Genomic DNA, 20,640 nt, shown 5'->3' on the forward strand with positions numbered 1-20,640 from the left:
GTTAAAAGAGAAAATTAAGATAAAAAGTGAATCAAATAATAAATCAAAAAGATGTATAAAGTGAAAATATGCAGTGACAATAGTGGAAATGAGAAAGGGACCAGTGAAGTGTGATGCAGTTGAAGTGTAAGTATTATTTATTTATTTATTTATTTAACATTTGTTGACCGGGAAAGTCCGACTAGGTTCCACAGATCCTGTTTTCAGCAGAGGCCCGGGGAGAAATGCTCCTATACACTACACCTGGCAGTAAACAAGAGAAGTTGTGTCCACCATTTAATCAATATAGTTGAAGCTATGGTGAAAAGTTTGCAAAGATGTGAGAAAGAAAAAAATTAAGAATGTTCAAAACACATTATTTAGTTAAATCTAACAAACAAAATGTTTGTTATTACTATTAAAATTGCTGACTTTGTGAAGTCAGAGAGCAAAGAGATAGTTTGTCTTGAAAGAGTGCTGAAACAGGCTCTTGACTAATAAATCTTTTTTCACTTAAATGAGGTATTTGTGTGCATTGTAGTATGTTGTCATTAAATACTTTTACGATGGCCTGAAATCTAGTGAAAGTAAGGCAGTGTGCTCATTATTTACTTATTCTGAACACTAATTAAGTGATTCAGAAGGTTATTATATGTGTATATAAAAAAGTAAGTGTAAGATCCTCTCACAAATGACATCACTCTTATCAAGAAGGCAACTTGGCTAGCATTTTGCATCATTTGGCTTCTGAAAATCTGATTTTCAAGAAACGCGTTCCCAGACTTCAGTAACAGAGTAAATATATGCAGGAGCTGTTCATAATCCCATTTCAAATACTGTATGTAATTATGGTGAAGTTATTTTACACGGCTACACTGATTTTATTTATAGGCTTGAGTATCATTTTCAAAAAGTTCAGATGTTGATCCAGTAATGCGTGGCACCAAAAAAGTGCTAGTAGCATTCAGGTGTAGAACTAGACTGGAATGAAAGTGAGTGGGTACCCTAGGGGTCAGTAAGAAACACATAGAGCCAACAAAATCAGTGAATGGTATTGTCACTGTTGTAAAGCAGCACATTATTCATACGGAAGATATCAGTCACGTGATTAGAAGAGAGCATTATTCATTCTGTATGGCTGATGACATAGTCCCATGTAAACTATATCTAATTTATTTTCTATTTTGAATGCAAACTATGGATTCTGGGAGATACAGCTGTGGGGAAAATATATGAAAGCTGCCAAGTTGTATTCATTTAATATATGTTTGATAAGGTAACAGATTTTTAAGACTTCTGTTTAGTATTTTTCTTTTTATCAGCACCAGAAATGTTTCATAGAGGAGTTGCATAAGTAACTGAGGTTGTCAATGATGTTGTGAATGTAACTGATCTGTTGGTGTGGGTCCAGAAATTAAAAGAATGTGGTACGAGATTGAAACAGCTAGCGAACAGACTAGGATAGCATAATAGGAGCAAGCAAAGGGTATGACTGACAACACTGGTAATATATACGTCATATTTTAACTTCAGAGGGACCGAAGCTTGACTCTGCAAAAGTCAGACCAGTAGTACAAATGCCAAAATCGGAAGTTAAGACAGTCATTGATCGCATTCTTGAGAATGAAACGGTATCTTAAAATCTTTTATAGTTACACATATCCTGGCTGTGGAGCTATCCACAGGAAGAGTGCTTCATATATTTAATAAATTAATAACGCGAACTTACACTTAAATACTTTGATATGAGTAAACTTATTAAGTAAATGCTAATCAAAACAGTATCCTGTTGGCCAAGATCAAATGTACTTAAATAACTCTTCAGTAATGCAGTGTAGTACAGTTGACCTAAAACCCAGTCACAGTTTATCTAGTAGATCTGTATCAGGAAGAATGGCTCTGAGTTAGTGTCATCCTCTGTGGACGACCTCTACTCATTATTCCTCAAAGTGTTCCTGACTTACATTGCATACCCACCGACATTTCAGATGAACAGACGTCAGAAAGCATTCCAGTAATACATTAATGGTCTGAAATGACACTACTATTCAAAGCAGGAGGACTAAACAAGACTGAAAAGAGCGCACCTATAACATGCAACAGGATGCAGATGGAGGTGAAATCAACCAGTACAAAGATGATTCATTACTTGTCCATTGTGCAGTTTGTCCTGAAGCTGTCATCTTAAGAGATACAGAGCAGTTTCAACTGTCTAGTTTTATTTGACGAAATTCAAATAAATAAACTCATGCTTTTGATAAGAACAGCAGCAGCAGACATAGCATATACATCCTAAAATATAAAAATGATAAATCTGTGACATCGTGATATATATCTATGTATCTATCTCTCTGTCTCGCTCTTTATATATATATATATATATATATATCTATAGCTATATAGATATATATGCGCACACACACGTATATACAGTGTAAGAATGCATTCCCCAGATTTCCCCACCACACCTTATTCATTACATATCAACAGAGCTCTCATGTGAAAATTTTCTGCTGTTTCTCTATAGTATTATGTTTTTGCTCATAGGTTCATAGCTTAGTACTAAGCTAACTTTCCCTTGTGGACCGGTTTAAGCCTAGCCAGCTACCTCACATGAGAATCAAACCCTGCACCTTGTGTCAGTAAGTTTAACACCTTAATCATTATGCCAACCTCCCACCCCTGTCACATCTCCCCTTCCTGTTGCATTGATCTTCCACTTACTTCCCATCTCCTTTAAATTATGCATCTTTACAGAGTCTAATTATATATTCACCCCATCCATTTCTCATTTCTTTATGTCCTCATATTTCTACTGCACCACCTTTGCATCACTGAGCAGTCTGAAGTTTAACCCGTTGCTATCATCAACATTTCTTTTCTCCGGTATCACATTTTACCTGTTGTCTCGATATCACATAAGTAAATGACCTCTCCCCTCATTTACCCTAAACTATTTTCCAACTTTCAGTGGCTAATACCACACTTTCTGGACTTCTTTACATTTCCACCACATATGAAGCTGATCTGCCTGTCCTTGCCCTTACCTGCAGTAGTTGTCATCACACAACCCTCCTTTTTTTTTCCATTAACAGTGGTGTTCTGCACCATCTGTGAAGAATAAAAAAATCAACTTCAATGCACATTCTCTGTTGAACCACCAATAGAAATTGTCACCTTACACATGCTAGTGTATTTGCTGTTCAGCTAAGAAATTGCCGTTTTTTGTTTTGTCCTAGCTGTTTTCCTGTAGCCTAGCCCTGTAAGCTAACTCATCACTTCTCCCCCATTTTCTTCAGGTCCTTATTATAACATCGAAAAGACCATATGTCGGACAGCTTAAACATCAAAAATGCTGTACCTCGAAGTTGCTTTTCTGCCCCCCCCAGCTAATTATATATACCAACTCCGAGATCGCACTACAGTGTGGAAAGGGCAAATTTTCCAGTCCTCACAGTACCCCGATCTCACAAAAAACACATTGATGAACGGCATTTTCATGTTTTAGGCTGTTTGATCTTCAGCTGTTTCATTGTTATAATAGGAACCCTTTTCTTCAGTGTGTGTGTTAGACTCCATTGCAGACACATGTCTATTACTGGAGTGTGTCACAGCATAATTTTTTGACCTATTGGAATGTCGTCTTGTATTAAGATCTGCAGTTTGGAAATTAAGTTATTTAATGTCTCCACAGGTGTCATTTCGATTGAGTCACTGCTAACACTGTCTGTGGTGGTGAGTAAATGTCTCAATACATCCTGCTACAAATTAGGAGATTACACTTGCTATGCACAGCCAGGGGAGGCAGAACAGTCAAATAATGTATTGAACACTTTGGAATATTCATTGGGGTTCTGTAGATGGACTTTGAAAGTGCAATTTAAGAATAAGTTTGCATCCTGTACACTTCTTTGTTGCATAAAGAGCTGCTTAATCAATAAATTACAAAGTATGGATATGTTTGGCAGATTATGGAAGTTTCAGAACAGTCCCAGAGCACAGGCAGCTGTTGAAAGATTTTCTAATGCTTTTAAGTTTAGAGAGTAGGCCTGTCTCCCAAGGATTTGTTTGTTCACTTGGGTTTGTACATGCCAGCAAGATGCTCTCTGCACAGCATAATTCTCTGGTGAGTCAGCAATTCAGCAGTGATTGTTTGCAAGGATTGTGTTTTATATATGATACACACACACACACACACACACACACACACACACACACACACATATATATATATATACACACACACACACACACTTACATACACACACACACTTGTGGGAACTGCGTATATCTTCAGAGAAGCTGTTTTATTCTTCTATGAGTAGTCCTGCTTGGAGCATTGTGAAACTGAAAGTGACATTGTTCTGCACTGCCTAGTTTCTTGCAAAACCATTGCCCTGCAAACCCAGCTAGCTCAGAATTGATACATTTCTGTTACCTTTCTCTGTCTTAGAAAAGACTTTAACATTAACTGTTTTATTACCAGCACAATGTCTCAACAAAGCACTACACTTTCAGCAGAGGCTGATACACAGCAAGACCAAGATCAAATCCCTGATCCAAGTGCAAGAGCAAAATGCATCTCTAAGCTTACATGGAAGACAAAACAAAATTATGAGACTGACAGGGAAGAATCCAGTCTTGCTTACTCATGGACTAAGACTGTTAACTGTATGTCTGTCCTCTGTCATCCTACTTATGATGCACTGCAATTAGGGGGTGCACTCAAGCAATTTATTGCTACCTTACAAAACTATCAGAGGCTATGAATAAAAAATGTCAGTTTATTACAGAGATATAACACTGAGGAAGCAAGAAGAACTAAAGAGGTTTGATCAGTTTAATCTTGACAGGGACAGTTTGGCATTACAAACAAGGGCTAAGGCTGAAGTCAGAACTGCACAACTCCATGAATCCAGATCCCATCGCTTTGCATCTACTAGACACTCCACCAGATCTAGTAGGTCTTTACAGTGTAGATCTCCCACGCTCAGCGAGCAACTTATAAAAGCCCATGCTGATGCAGAAGCTGGTAAGATTCAGGCAGCCTTCGCAGAAAGGAAGGCTCAGCGGCTGAAGCTGCACACAAAAAAGCAGAAAGAGAGGCAGAAGCTGCCCACAGAGTAGCAGAAAGGGAGGCTGAAGCTGTCTGCAAAAGGGCTGAAATAGAGGCCTTAGAAAAACATTGTGAACATGCCACAGCCATGGCAAGGTTAAGAATTCTAGAGCAAGCTGCTAGTGGTTGTGACAGAGACAGCATAGGTTCAGTGGACACTAAGAACGATCTTAAATGCACTACAGACTATGTGTTCATCCAAAGCAATAAGCATTCCATTTTATTTGATGCTCCAGAAGTCAGAGACACTTCCTCAGAACTATTACTCCCAGTTACTACTGCTGCAGTACCACTCAACCAAGGTCAGTACGACGCACCTAGCCCTGCTCAAGCTAACCTACCTCATTATGGAGGTAGTCACCAACCACCTGTCAACTGATCCCACTGCACCATTGTGAGCTCCTGCACTTATAAACTCTTGGACAATTCCTCAGCATGATGCCTTTGCACCACTGTACATCCCCGTGTCGTTCAGCAATAGTGTTACTCTTAATGTGACCAGCACTGTTCAACCAACAGCTCCTCACTTAAAGTCTGAAGACACAGAAGTGTTACATGGTGTAAAGTCTGTGCTTCGCAAAGATCTTATCAAAACTGGCCTCAAATGGTTTGATGACAGACCTGAGAACTACAGAGGCTAGAAATCCACCTTTAAGTCTGCAGTTGATGATCTGGATATTACAGCTGCTGAAGAACTAGAAATGCTCATCAGGTGGCTTGGTCCCAGCTCCTCTGAATGTACAAAGCGTCCCAAGGCAGTTCATGTTGCTAATCTAGCTGTGGGTCTTAATGTTGCCTGGGACAGACTAGAACACAGCTTTGGCAGCCTGGAAGTAATTGAGGATGCTTTATTCAAAAGGCTGCAAAGTTTCCCGAAGATATCTGGCAAGTACAATCTAAAGTTTCAAGAGCTTAGTGACCTCTTTTCCGAGGTAGCCAAGGAAGACAGTTTTCAAATTTAGTTTCAAAGATTCCATATGATATCCAAGGAAAATGGACAACAGTTTGATCAAAGTACAAGGAAGCAAACAGAGTCTCCTTTCCCCCCATTTTCCTCCTTCTGTGAATTCAATAGGAAAATTTCAGAGACAAAGAATGATCCAAGCTTCTCCTTTGGAGAGTCTGACGCTCCCAGTCCCACCCTCTCCTAAGCTTACAAACTTGAGCAGCTCATACAAAGACCGCAGAGGTCCAGTCTCAATTAAACAGACTGATACCTTACCTACACCTTCTACAGTCCCCAACAAGGGTAACCAAAGCAAACAAAAATCGAAAACCCAAATCACCAATGCCCCATACATAAATCTCATCCACTCAGAAAATGTATTGGCTTTAGGAAAAAAAATCCTGCAAGAACACAAGAAACTTTTTAAAAAATTTGGGGTATGTTTTAAATGCTTCCACCAAGCATGTTGCTAAGGACTGTAAAGCCATTATCAAGTGCATGGAATGTGACAGTGATGATCATGTACAATCACTTTATCCATTTCAGCATACTTCTACCCATCCACAGTTAACCCTCCCGTGGCAAAGAAAGGTGGGAAGAATGTAGACAAACAGTGGCTCTTACTCCAGTTGCCGCCACATGTACTGAAATCTGTGGAGAAGGACCCAGTGACAAATGTTGTGCAAAAACATGCTTGGTCCGTGTATACCCCAAGGGTCATCCTGAAAGAGCCTTAAGACCATACACTATTCTTGAAAGTAATCGATCTCTTGCAAGATCAGAGTTCTTTGACCTGCTCAACATAACAGGCGATGTCCTGCCTTACATTCTGGGCACTTGTGCTGGTATTACAGAAGTCTCTGGCAGGAGAGCTAGCTCCTCTCAATGGCAACCAAGAAATTCCACTGCTCACTCTCATCGAGTGCATCCAGATTCCAACCAACAGGCAAGAGATCCCTACCTTAGAAGCTGCTTCTTGTGACCCTCACTTGAAGTTCATATTTGGCCAAATACCACCCCTTGATAAAGATGCTGAAATCCTGATACTGCTTGGTGGAGACATATTGAGAGTGCACAAGGTACGTGAATACATCAATGGCCCAAACAATGCTCCATATGCCCAATGCCTGGACCTAGATTGGGTTGTCATAGGTAATGTCTGTTTAGGTAAGGTCAGGAGACCTAACAGTGTTACTTCCTTCAAAACGCATGTTCTTCCAGATGGACACAATACTTGTTTCGAACCCTGTCCTCATCACTGCTGTGTAAAAGAAAGGTTATGGTAAGCCACAGCAAGTCATCCAAGACTACAGCAATGGCTTAGACTCCTGGGATGATAATCCTAGCATTATGGTGTGTGATCCCACTAGTGAAGACAATCAGTTGGTGACCACAAGAGAAGATAAGGAATTCTTGAAAATTATGAGTGAAGAATTCTATCAGGACAACTCCAACAGCTGGGTGGCACCTTTACCATTCTGTACCCCAAGAATGAAATTGCCAAACAATAAGTTTGCAGCGTCATGGTTTATTTCACTGGAACACACCCTAAACAGGAATTCTGCAAAAGCACTTTGTGACTTCATGCAGAATGAGTTTGATAGAGATCACACTGAGCCTGCACCTCCCCAAAAGGAAGGGGAAGAATGTTGGTACCTTCCATGTTTTGGTGTGCATCATCCTCACAAGCCAGACCAAATCAGAGTGGTCTTTGATTCAAGTGCTGACCTTCTCCTCTCTGGGCCTAATCTGAACAATAACCTAATTGGGATCTTGATCCATTTCTGACAAGAATTGATTGTGGTAATGACCAACATCCAACAAATGTTCCATTGTTCCATTGTTCATGAAGACAACAGAAACTACCTCAGATTTCAGTGGTACTGCAGTAATGATGTCAACGACAAGGTCATAGACTATCGGATGAAGGTAAATGTGCTCGGTAACAGCCCATCTCCTGCAGTCACAATATATGGGTTGAGAAGAACTGCCCAAGAAGATGAGAGGGAATGTGGGTCTGATGCCTGTCAGTTTGTCAAAAGAAACTTTTATGTGGACAACTGACTTAAATCTTTTCCCACAGAGAAAGAAGCGATCAGTCTCCTTGCCAGAACTTAAGATATGCTAGCTGTTTCTAATCTCAGACTTCACAAGATAGTCTCAACAACGTCAAGGTAAATGGAGCCTTTCATTCTGAGGACCGTGCTGACAGTCTAAAGAACTTTGAAGTAGGGTGTAATATTACCCTCATGCAACGCAGCCTTGGGCTGCTTTGGAATGTCAAGCAAGATTCATTCATATTTTAAATGTCAGCTTGTGACAAGCCCTTCACCAAACTTGGAGTTTTGTCTGTAGTAAACAACATCTACGATCCACTGGGCTTCATAGCACCCTTCACCATTCAGGGCAAGATACTATTAAGACAGCTCACTTCTAAAAATGCGAAACATGGAAAGATTCCCTGAATGCCTTGGAGAAACTTCAAATACCACGCTGCTACATCCCTATAGGAAGTATCAATACTAGCAAAAGAGAGATTCACATCTTTTCTGATGCTTCCATTGAAGATATAGCTGCTGTGTCCTATCTGAGTTATAGAATTAAATGGAAAAGTAACTTTCGGATTTGTCCTTGGTAAGGCAAAACTCACTCCAAAACCTGCTCATACCATGCCAACACTTGAACTTTGTGCAGCGGTGTTAGCCATTGAAATTGCTGAGCTTATAAATCTTGAAATGGACATGAAAATTCAATCCTTTGACTTCTGCAAAGACAGTAAAATAGTCCTTGGATACATACACAACCAAGCAAGACAGCTCTGTGTGTATGTCAGTAATAGGGTGCAATGCATTAGAAAGTTTTCTGCTTCCAACCAATGGCATTATTTTCCTACTGATGTCAACCCTGCTGATCGTGGCACCCATACTGTATCAGCATCTGCCTTTTAGGACATTTCTTGGACATCTCCTCTGGGATTTCTTCTCCATGAGGTTATTATAAACCATGTTGATTCCAGCTTTGAACTGGTAAACCCTGACTGTGATAAAGAAATCAGACCTACCACCATTACACTTACCACTTGTGTGAAAGCTGGAGCGGGGCTGAGTTCTCGTTTTAAACATTTCTCCAGGTGGTCATCTGTTGTATGTGCCATTGCATGACTTATCTATATTGCTCACCTATTTGTAAACAAAAACAACAATCCTAAAGCCTGTCATGGGTAGCACATATGTAAAGAACATCCTTCCATCAATGGTTTCTCATGCAGAGCAAACAATTATATGAAGTGTCCAACATGAAGTGTGTACTCTCAGGAAATCCACAGCATTTTAAAGGGACTCAATCTTTCTAAAAGTAGCTCTCTTTATAAACTGAACCCAGTAATCGACAACCAGGATGTTCTCAGAGTTGTAGGTCGCTTGAGAAGGACTGACCTTAGCGATATAGAGCAATATCCTGTCATTGTTCCAGGCCAACATCACATTGCAACATTACTGGTAAGACACGAGCAAGTTCAGCACCAAGGTCACCACTTTACTGAAGGTGCTATTCGATCCACAGGTTTGTGGATTGTCGGTGCTAGAAGATGCATATCCTCCATACTTCACAAATGTGTCCAGTGTCATAACTGAGAGGGAGACACCAGCAACAACAGGTGGCTTATCTCCCACCTGACAAACTAAGCACAGAACCACCCTTTACTCATGTTGGCATGGATGTTTTTGGCCCCTGGTCTGTAGCAACTTGTAGAACCTGTCACGGAGTTGCTAACAACAAATGTTGGGCCATACTGTTTACCTGTCTCAGCATTCCTGCTGTGCACATTGAAGTTATAGAGTCTATAGAGACTTCATGTTTCATTAATGCCTTCAGAAGATCTTTCTCTATAAGAGGACCAGTAAAGTTCCTAAGATCAGACTGCACAACCAACTTCACAAGAGCAAACAATGATTTGGAAGTAAAGAAATTCTTACTTAGCAAAGGGTGTGACTGGAAGTTCAGTCCTCCTCATTCAACTCACATGGGAGGTTCTTGGGAACGCATGATTGGGATCACGCAAAGGATCCTAGATTCTGTGCTGCTCAGTCTCAAATCTTCCCAACTCACTCACGAGATCTTAAGTACCCTTCTGGCAGAGGTCTCAGCCATAATCCACACCAGACCACTAGTTCCAGTGTCTGCAGCTCTAGATTCTCCACTATTGCTCACTCAAAAAAGTGGAGTAGTGCCTGCACCTCCAGGGGACCTTGACTGCTCTAATATTCATAGACAACAATGGAAACAAGTTCAACACCTTGCAAATGTATTCTGGAGTCATTGGAAGAAGGAATACTCTTCCACTCTTCAAGGTCGCAGTAAATGGCAAGTCGATAAGCCAAATTTAAGAGTAGGTGATGTAGTCCTTCATAAAGACAAAGATGCTCACTGTAACCACTGGTCCATGGGACTCATTACACAAACTATGCCCAGTAATGATGGGAAGGTTCAGCACGAATTTTCTTCAGATCTGTCACCGATCTGGTGTTACTTCTTTCCAAGCATGAAAACGCATCTTCAGATTCTGCTGCCTGAACTTTGATCTGTTCCCATTCCTGCTTGCCCAGATCTTCAGAGGTGTTGGCACCAGGTCTTCAGAGGTGTTGGCAACAGCATGAATTCATTATGGTGTTTGCATTTATCCTCTTGTTCTCACCTCCCTCTTGTTTTTCAGGTTCCAGAGGATAAAAAGATTCCAAATATATCATGGACTTAATGTTTATTGTTGTTGTTGTTTGGTGAAATCTAAAGATTTCAGACGGGGACTGTCATGTTACACATGCTAGTATATTTGTTGTTCAGCTAAGAAATTGCCTTTTTTATAATTTGTCCTAACTGTTTTCTTGTAGCCTAGTCCTGTTGGGTAACTCCTCCCTTCTGCCCCATTTTCTTCAGTGTGTTTGTGTTAGACTCCATTGCAGTCACATGTCTATTGCTGGAGTGTGTCAAAGCATCATTATTTGACCTATTGGACTGTCATCTTGTATTAAGATCTGCACAATTTGGATATTAAACTATTTAATGGTCTCCACAGGTGTCATTTTGATTGAGTCACTGTCTGCTAACACTATCTGTGGTGGTGAGTAAACTTCTCAATACATCTTGCTACAGATTAGGAGATTACACTTGTTATGCACAACCAGGGGAAGCAGAACAGAAATGCTTGTATCTAACTCCCAAACCTCTTCCCAAAAATCATCTTCATACTATTTCAAACTTTTTTATGGATCTCTTCCTCAGTTGCTTCATTGTTTCCACTGCATCTGGTCTCCCAAATATTTAAAAAGTCTCTATTGCACATCCCTGTTTTATACATTTATATCTATCCCTGTGTCTGTCCAGGCTTCCCAGCTGTCGTTTACCATGTGTTTCTTCGGCAGTTAAGGCAAATCTCCATAGAAAGTCAGTCACTCCCCCCTTCTCTAAGTCATCTACTGTTGTTTTGAAAAATTTTAAATGCAAACACTAAAGACATTTATCCATTTCTTATAACATCTCCCCCTTTCACCATCCTATATTGACCCTAGCACCACAGAATTCTCGAAATCCTATTTTTCCTTCTAATCCTAAACTATGAAGATGTAGTTCATACATCCTAACACCATCTGTCCTAAACTGTGAAGATGTAGTTCATACATTCTAACACCCATCTGTCTTCTCCCTGAAAGTTAACATAAATCATCAGTAGCTTTTTCCATTTTGTTAAACCTTCCATCCCTATTTCCTGCTTCCACTGTATCCCATGTAAGACGTCTATTCTCTTATCCCCAGAATGTTTAGTCTATGTTAATGGCTGCAGTATATCTTATCAGTGAGCCCTTACCCTCCTTTCCAAACCACCTGCATTCTGACTGTGGCAATTCTTCTTCACTTTCCTTTTCATAGAAATCTGTTATACTTACTAGATCTCCTGTACTACCTTGTTTTAAGGATGTATCTCCATATGCTGTTCCATATATGTTTCATATGGTAATGCCAAGGTTCTAACTACTTCTAGTCTTCCTTTTAATGTATTAGTGTTCTCAGTCTGTCTAACAACATACAGTCATTATCCTTCACTTCCTTTCAGTTTTTTTTTTTTCAATTTGCTTCTACAGTGCCATGTACGTTTACTACTGAATATTTTTTCCCGCTTAATCTCATTTATGAACTGCTATGGCAAACCTACTTTTTCATAAGTTCTTTCTATAATAATCATCAATGACTTCCTGGTGAAATTGTAACCCCAAGTTATCTCTAGACTTCCTAAACTTTTCCACTTCTCCAATAATATCATACAGTCATCTGCAAAACAGTGCATGCTTTTCTAATCACCAAAATGGTGCATTCCTTCAGAATGCTCTCCACCCTTTGTGCAGGATGGTTTCCTATTAGCAGAGCGAAAGACCGTAATCAAGAATACGGAAAGAGTGACACGTATTGCATGAAATACGGAAACGCCGAACGTCCGAAACAGCAAAAATGGAAATGTCGAAATGCAATGGTTGGCCTGTCTGTGGTATAGCTCTGTAAGGTAAGTGTGCGATAGATAGGACTTTAGGGTTAAGATGTGGGTTAAGGTAAGTTAATAGATAGGTAATGTATGTAAGATTTAGTGTAGTGTTAGAAGTAGGGTTTTATTTAGCGGTATGTATGTGTATTATTTATTTGTTTTGGGTGTATGTCTGTAGGGGGAAGTGTGCGGTAGTTACGGACCTTAGGGTTAGGGAGGGGTTAAGGATAGTGCATAGATAGTTGTGTATGTAGGGTTTAGTGTAGTGTTGAAAGTAGGGTTTTGTTATATGTATGTGTATTTATTTTTTTTTGGGTGTATGTCTGTAGGGGACTTGTGCAGTAGTTACGGAGCTTAGGGTTAGGGAGGGGTTAAGCATAGTGCATAGTTAGTTGTGTTTGTGGGGTTTAGTGTAGGGTTAGAAGTAGGGTTTTGGTGATTTACTTTAGGTTAGATGTAGGGTTTGGTTAGTGTATGTATGTGGTTTATTTATTTTGTTTGGTTAGGTAGTATGTAGCAGGTGATGGGGTTGGCTGACTATGACAGTTCGTTATTTAATTTTTCGCTGTTTAGTATGTTCGGGATGTTTGCGGTTCACGTTATAGGTGTCGAAGTTTAGGTATTTGGTTAAAGGGTTTTTCGATTTGCTAATGTAGACCCGTGCAGGACACTAAGTTGCTAATAGAAACAAACTTGGGAAAAGTGGAAACCCTTCACTAGATTATGTCTAGCAACACCCTGTGTAACCTTCTGACATTGGCCAAATTCCTTATCCAAATTTTCTTGTATAACACTGTTACGCCTTGTACCCCTCTTCCTCCAGCTACTGCTTGTATAAAGACATAAAATAAAAAAAATCCCAGCTTATGCAGTCAAGTGCTTTTTGTATTTCTATTAATTCTACTCTTGTTCCCCTTCCCCTTGCAATTCCACCCACGTAAAATTAATTGTAGTCCTCCAATGATCAGCTGATGCTGTATGTAAGAATTTATTAGGCTGTAGTATACTGACTGGAATTAAATGGAAACAACTGAAATGAGACGGAAATGAAAGTCTTTATCTGTTAATTACCCAAACTCGTGCTAAACACATACCAGTCTCTCCTTTATGGGCCAAGTCTGATGTACTTTTCAGAATAAATTTTCCAAACACTGTAGTTCATTTAATAAGGCTTTATTAGATGTTCACCCACACAGCCCTTGCAAGTACAGCAACTGCACGGCCCCAAAAAGGAAAATCCAAACTCAAAACCAAAGGCCAGCAGACAGTGTTATACCAATTGCTTTATTAAAGCTTGTATAAATGAAACTCCATCAGACTGGTTTCGGCTGAAAAAACACTTAGGCTTCATCAAGTGTAACATGCAAATGAGAATTCCATTAAATTAGTATCCATTTATACAGCAACCCATCAACAAAAATGGAGCTCACTGGTTATTTAGAAAGTCTCATTCAGACCTGGTGGAAATAAACCACCCAACTTAATAAAACATTTTTTTTTTCTTTTGCGTTCAATATAGAGTGCCATCCATCTTTTTGTCCTGTTCCCAACAATCCTATCAATAATTGTAAATGTGAAATTTGCACCGTGGTGCATCAATGTGTGCTTATATAGGGCATTGCTAGTTCCTTTAGTTCTAATGTCACTGCAGTGTTCAGAAATCTGTAGTTTCAATGGTCTCGAAGTTTGCCCAGTATGAAAGGCTGAACAGGTGCATGTAGCGAGATAAATCACCCAATCTGTTCACAGTTAGCTAGGAATTTGATATAAACTGCGCCTGTTTTCCGGCTAGTAAATTTAGATTTAAGCAACTTGTGACAATGTATACAATGTCCGCAGGACACACATCCCATGAGTAAACCACCTGTCAAAGTACATTGATTATAGTCCTGAGTTTGTTTCCGGCCATGTTTGTAATGATTAAACTGGGACCCTAAAGTTTTCCCTTTCTGAAATGAAAAGAGACACCTATCATTAAGGATCTCGGATAGCTTGCTGTCAGCTAAAAGAATATTCCCATTTCTCTGAATACTATCTAATAATATATTGGTCCTCCCCCCACTGGTGGTGACAAGGTGAATATCTGTATGTCCACCCTGTTCTTTATTTTTGTAGGTCAATAAATCATTCCTGTCTAGCATTGACACCCAGTTACTGGCAGTCAAGATGTTACCAATTTTGTAGCCCCTATCTCTAAACCTTCTGGTCAGGTCCTACTTAAAAGTATTCATATTTATTTATTTGTAAACATATGCGTTTCCTATGAAGAAATTGAGATTTGGGTATATTTCTGGTGATATGTGGCAGATGAAAACTAGATGTATGCAATAGGGAGTTATATTGTGGGTATTTGCAATAAAACTGAGTATCTAAAGTGTTACTGGTATTTCTAGTAATCAAGACATCCAAGAAAGTAATTTGTTGGATATCATAGTTGGCTGTAAATTCTATTTCCCACTTGTTACTGTTTAGGTATTCAACAAACTCCTGTAAATATTCAGTGTCAGATCTCTAGACCATCCAGCAATCATCGGGATAACACCGCCATATGTCAATTTCCTCTAAATATATGTTATAGCTGCTGTCATAAATTAGTTGTTCTTCACGAAAGCCATAAAGAGGTCAGTATATATGGAGGCAAAAGATGCTCCCATAGCTGTCCCCTGAACCTCCTGCTAACATTTGTCTTGATAGTAAAAAAACATTTTTAGAAAGAACATGTTCTGCAAGGCAGAACAAAAAAGTATTAAATCCTGGCGGATAGAGTTCGGATTTAATTAAACAATGTTCAAGAGCCTGTAACCCAGCCCAGTGAGGAATTTTAGTATACAGAGCAGATACATCCAGAGTACATAACAGCCATCTGAGTTCCAATTGCATGTCTGAGATTACCTGTAAAAATTGGGTTGTATCTTGGTCCTGGAGCTAACACATTTCAGCAGAGGTTTCCAGTATCTAGTCAAAAACTGTGAGAGGTGCTCGATAATGGAGCCTAACCCCAACACAATAGGTCTACCTGGTGGGTGGTAAAGATCTGTATGTATTTTGGGCAGTAAATATAGATATTGTCTACTTGGATCTGATACAGTCAAATGATGATATGTGGAATCAGATGTAATGTCCTCCTTTGCAGACTGAAGAAACTGATCAATTTATTTCTTGAAACTAGAACTAGGGTCCAAGGGCATGTGCATGTAGTAATACCCATCGTTAAGTTGCCTCTCTGCTTCAGCATATTTGACCCACTCCATAACAACCACTTATCTGCAGGCAAAATGACCAAGTCTTTGTTAATAGCAAGTTCCTGGATTGCCTGTATTTCAGTCTTTGAGAGGTTATTAGGCATAATCCCGGATTCCTTGAAATGAAACTGTAGATCTTTGAGAACAGATGTTTGAAACATATAGACACTGTGCTGCATGTGAGGCATAAAATTAGATTTATGATACCTAAATGCATCCTCCTCAACAAAACTGGTGGATGAATCAAAACGCAATTTCAAATTTAACAACTGACAAAAGGATGTAACATCCTGTGCAAAACAGTCCTCCGACACAAAGAATCCAGGAACAAAATGTAACCCTTTATTTAACAAATGCATATGTGTTTGTGACAAAGATTGTGATGAAATATTTTGCACATTGTTAGTTCCAATTATTTCTGTGTCTTCAATCTGAGGACCATCTCTATCTTGTCTGTGTGTGGTATGTTTTCTCCCTGCCCTCCTTGTCATGCTCCTAAAGGGTTTTGAGAATTCCTATGTTTGGATAGCGGGCAGTCTGTGGTATACTGTACATCTACATCCGTGACTGAAGAGGATTTATCAACGGATGTCCCATTTTAAGATAATTTGGGTTGCTTAAGGATGTACTTTGGTCTTTTGTGTTTCAGCATTTTCTTGTTCACATTGTCAGATTTGAAATGTTTGTGCTAAAGGGGGTTCCCCTATCATAATCTCCCATATCCCTATGGAATTTGAGTATTTTTCTCTCCTTAAGCTGTTGTTCTAATTGAAGTAGTTCCTGACTCAATTTGTTCAGACATGTCATATAAGATGGTTGGCCCTCAAATTTCTTGGTGTCCTCACAAGTATTAGCTACCTCAGTAATGCCCATATCAATAGAACATTCATAGTATGTAACCAACACCTCAACAAATCCCACTGAGGCTTTCTGTTGGGCCAACACCCATTGTTCGGCCAACTCCATATCTGTATTGGCTACTAAGGGTTGAATTCTTACTCTGAGGCCTCTAGGTGAGATCCCTTTGGGTTGATAAGCCTTAAAAAGTCTGAGATGCCAGACATTGGTACGTAAGCTCCTCATGCACTTAGTTAATTTTTGAAAATGAGATATACACATGTTATCGGGCTCCTGTGAATCCAAACTATGTTGGTGTTATTGGTAGGTCCTAATCCAAAACTCCCCAAATCATCTCTATCTGCTGACAGTCCCTGTAGAATCTTGGTCAGTTCCATACCTGTAATGTTATTTTCACCTTGTGAAAGATATATAACTGGGTACAATTCCCCACTAAAAATAACGGTAAACTTTTTATCAAAAAGTGGAGTATAAATGAGCCCGAATATAAAAACCAAAACGGTTCCAAATATAATATATAATATAATATAACATAACGACTGTTGTATGTAGTAGGTCAGATCAGTATATAAAAATAATTCAAGAGTTACAATAATAGCCAATGTGTATAACCATAGCAATCTCAATTTGTCCAGTAAATTTCAGTCGCAAAGCTACGTTCGTCCCTTCTTTTTTTTAAAGAACTAGCAATGCCCTACATAAGCACACATTGATACACCACTGTGCAAACTTCAGATTTACAATTATTGATAAGATTGTTGGGAACAGGCCAAATAAAGCTGGATGGCACTCTATATTGAATGCAAAAGAAAACAAAGTGGATTATTAAATTGGGTGGTTTATATCCACCAGGTCTGAATGAGAATTTCTGAATAACCAGTGAGCTCCATTTTTGTTGATAGGTTACTGTATAAATGGATACTAATTTCATGGAATTCTCATTTGCATGTTACACTGATGAAGGCTATCTAAGTGTTTTTTTCAGCCAAAACCAGTCTGATGGAGTTTCGTTTATACATGCTTTAATAAAGCAATTGGTATATCACTGTCTGCTGGCCTTTGGTTTTTGAGTTTTTATTAGATGTTCACAATATCCAAATACTATCTTCATTAACAGTGCTGATAAACAGCAATAGTCTGTAGAAATGCTGGGATGCTGATTAGTAGTAACATTGCTGCTAAATATACCCAAAGTTACTGCACATCATACTCTGATTGTCCTGAACAAAGTAAATTGAAATAGTCTTCATTTGACCTGTCTTCTGTACTCAGGCTCAAATGTCTGTATTGTAGCTTAATTTTGTTTGTAATGTCAGGTCGACCGAATTGACTGACTGACTTCCCCAACCGTATCTGAAGTATATTTAATAATACCATAACCCTGTAATGCTTTACATGCCTTCTTAGCCTTGGTAACCATGGTTTTCTGGTGTGGTTTTAATCTAACATTCCATTAAGGAACATTCTATAGCTGGCAAGATTGTATCTTTCCCTTGAGAAAAGAACATTCTGTATTTCTGCATTTTTTTGCACATTTTATGCTCAGCTTTCCTGTCTAATAAGCTATCTTTCTCTGAAACTGAATGCATACATCTTGACTCCATATTTCAGGCCTTATTCTACCTGAATGTGCTACAGGAAATTTACTGAGAATACCCTAACTCTAAAAGTTGTCCCTGAGGTCCCTGATGAAAGCCTATAGGGACCTACTTTTGAAGTTATCTTACATCTTTATTGCTAACTACTGTGTACAGCTTTATGCTACCTGACTCCATCTGAAAATATATATATTTTTAATTTGGTAAATAAACCTGCAATTTTAACTTTTACCACTAGATGTCACTTGAACATTTATGGCCTGTTCAGATTGAAGTATTTTAACTTTATGATGTAATTATAACTAGGCAATTGTTTTTTTTTTTTAATCTGGTGAATAAACTTGCAATTATAATTTTGGCCACAAGGCTTGAAGTCTCTTAACTTTATGATGTAATTTCCATATTACCTAGATTCATAGTCTTTAGAGTCTTTAAGTTTAAGTTCTGATGTATGAGTGATCTATTTAAAACCTGTACATTCTGAAAATGGGTGCACATATTCTTAACCTGTCTTTGTGAATTTTTATTTAAGTTAGACAGAGTACGAAGTGTTAACCCTGCCTTTTTTATAACTCTGTATACTTTAATGGTAAAATTACACTGTTTATTCCCAATGTTTTTCACCTTATGAACCAGTGCCTTAGTGTACCATGATGTCCCTCTCTCTTTATAGCAAATTAAACATTTTTCTGTTTATAGATTTAAATCTTTAAACATTGTACTGTTTCTTTTTATTGTGTAGCTTATTGAGCATGATGGCTATTTTCTGAAGGCTAATTGAAATCGACACTAAAGAGATAACTCTATAACTGGTCTTGAAGCATAATTACCATATACTGTATTAACTTGTGTCTATACATTTTTATTTATATGTGCTCTATAATGCTACTTAACTTTTTTAACTTTTATGTGCTGTAATAGATGTCTGCCTCCTAAATTTGTCTGAAATATTCTATGAATATTTATGAGCTATAATAGTTTACTAAAACCTAAACTGTCTGTATTTTAGATCTATACCTTTACATTGTCTGTTAGTCTTTTTTAACTTTCAGACTAATGTACAATAATTATGTAAAGTGTACTATAATCTGTAAATTAATTAAATTAAGCCTGCCATGTTGTGCCTTGAGTATACTGAATAACTATTACTACCTATTATTTAGATAACTTATACTAATAAGCCTGTAATAAATAATTCTGTTACTTTACCCTTAACTTGTTGTTGTTTCTTTCAGCTTTTCCCGGTTAGGGGTCACCACAGCGGAACTCCAGTCCGCTAATAATTGGTAGTTGTTTTTTATGTGCCGAGTTATCAGCCCTGATGCACAACCTTCAACGAAGGTACACCCATTCACGCATGTCTCCACGCAGAAGACGCTCTAGCTGAGAATCGAACCGGACAGCGTCTTACTGTGAGGCGACAACGCTACCGCAGCACCACCACCGCGGGATTACTTTACCCTTAACTAATTACTAAATAATGTAATTCTGTTATTTTATCCTTAAAACTAATGTCTGAATAATGTGAAGTAACTCAGTATTATTTTTATATTCTGAGATTTGACTGAAATGTACTATACTGAACACATAATTGAGTATGCAGGTCATATTTTGAATCTTGAGTGAAATGTGATAGATATTTATACTGAGCATTTGAAATAGCTGTGCATGTTCTAAAAACTAACTAAACTAATGCTAAAGGAATATATTTTGCCTGTGTTAACTGAACACAGATAAGAGCATAACTGAAACTGGTAAATGTTATGTTCTGAAAACGAAACTATTAGTACCTTTTACTGTCAGTATTGTCTGAACATAGATTGAAAAATAGCACTGTTGTACAATTGTCTGAAAACATGAGAACATTTTGACAGTGTTACCTGAACACAGGTAAAAAATAAACAGAAATTTGTTAATGTTATGTTCTGGAGACTAAACTATTAATACCTTTTTTGTCAGTATTGCCTGAAAATAGATAAAAACATAAACTGAAACATACATACTTGCTTTAACTGATAAACTGAAAACTAGTACTGTTAAGTAACTGTCTGAAAACATACATACTTGCTTTAACTCATACATTTTAGCTTTAAACAAACATTGAAGAAATAACTGAAACACATAGACAGTCTACTTCTGCACCACAGCTGTTTCAAATTTTACTCTGCATTGTCCCAGTCACTGATGAGGTAAAGGAAGGCCTGCTTTAAGGTTGAGGTGTCTTTTTTATAGTTAGGCCTTTAAAACCTCTTCTTTTCATTTTTTGTGCAAGGCCAGGTGGCTACATTTCTTGATTGCATTTAGTATCAGGTTCTAAAAATAGCATTTGCATTTTTAACAGTTATAAACTGATAGCATTGCCTATTGCCCTG

At 38.4% G+C, this 20,640-nt stretch overlaps 1 protein-coding gene across 1 annotated transcript in view; it reads left to right on the top strand.

The window, feature by feature from the left end:
• Positions 1-20,640, top strand: part of LOC122795855 (xanthine dehydrogenase-like) — a 5,725,158-nt gene that overhangs the window by 2,324,368 nt on the left and 3,380,150 nt on the right. The window lies entirely within an intron of this gene.

This window comes from Protopterus annectens, chromosome 2.part2 (genome assembly GCF_019279795.1).
Source record: "Protopterus annectens isolate FY-2018-M chromosome 2.part2, PAN1.0, whole genome shotgun sequence".
NCBI classification, from domain to species: domain Eukaryota; kingdom Metazoa; phylum Chordata; order Ceratodontiformes; family Protopteridae; genus Protopterus; species Protopterus annectens.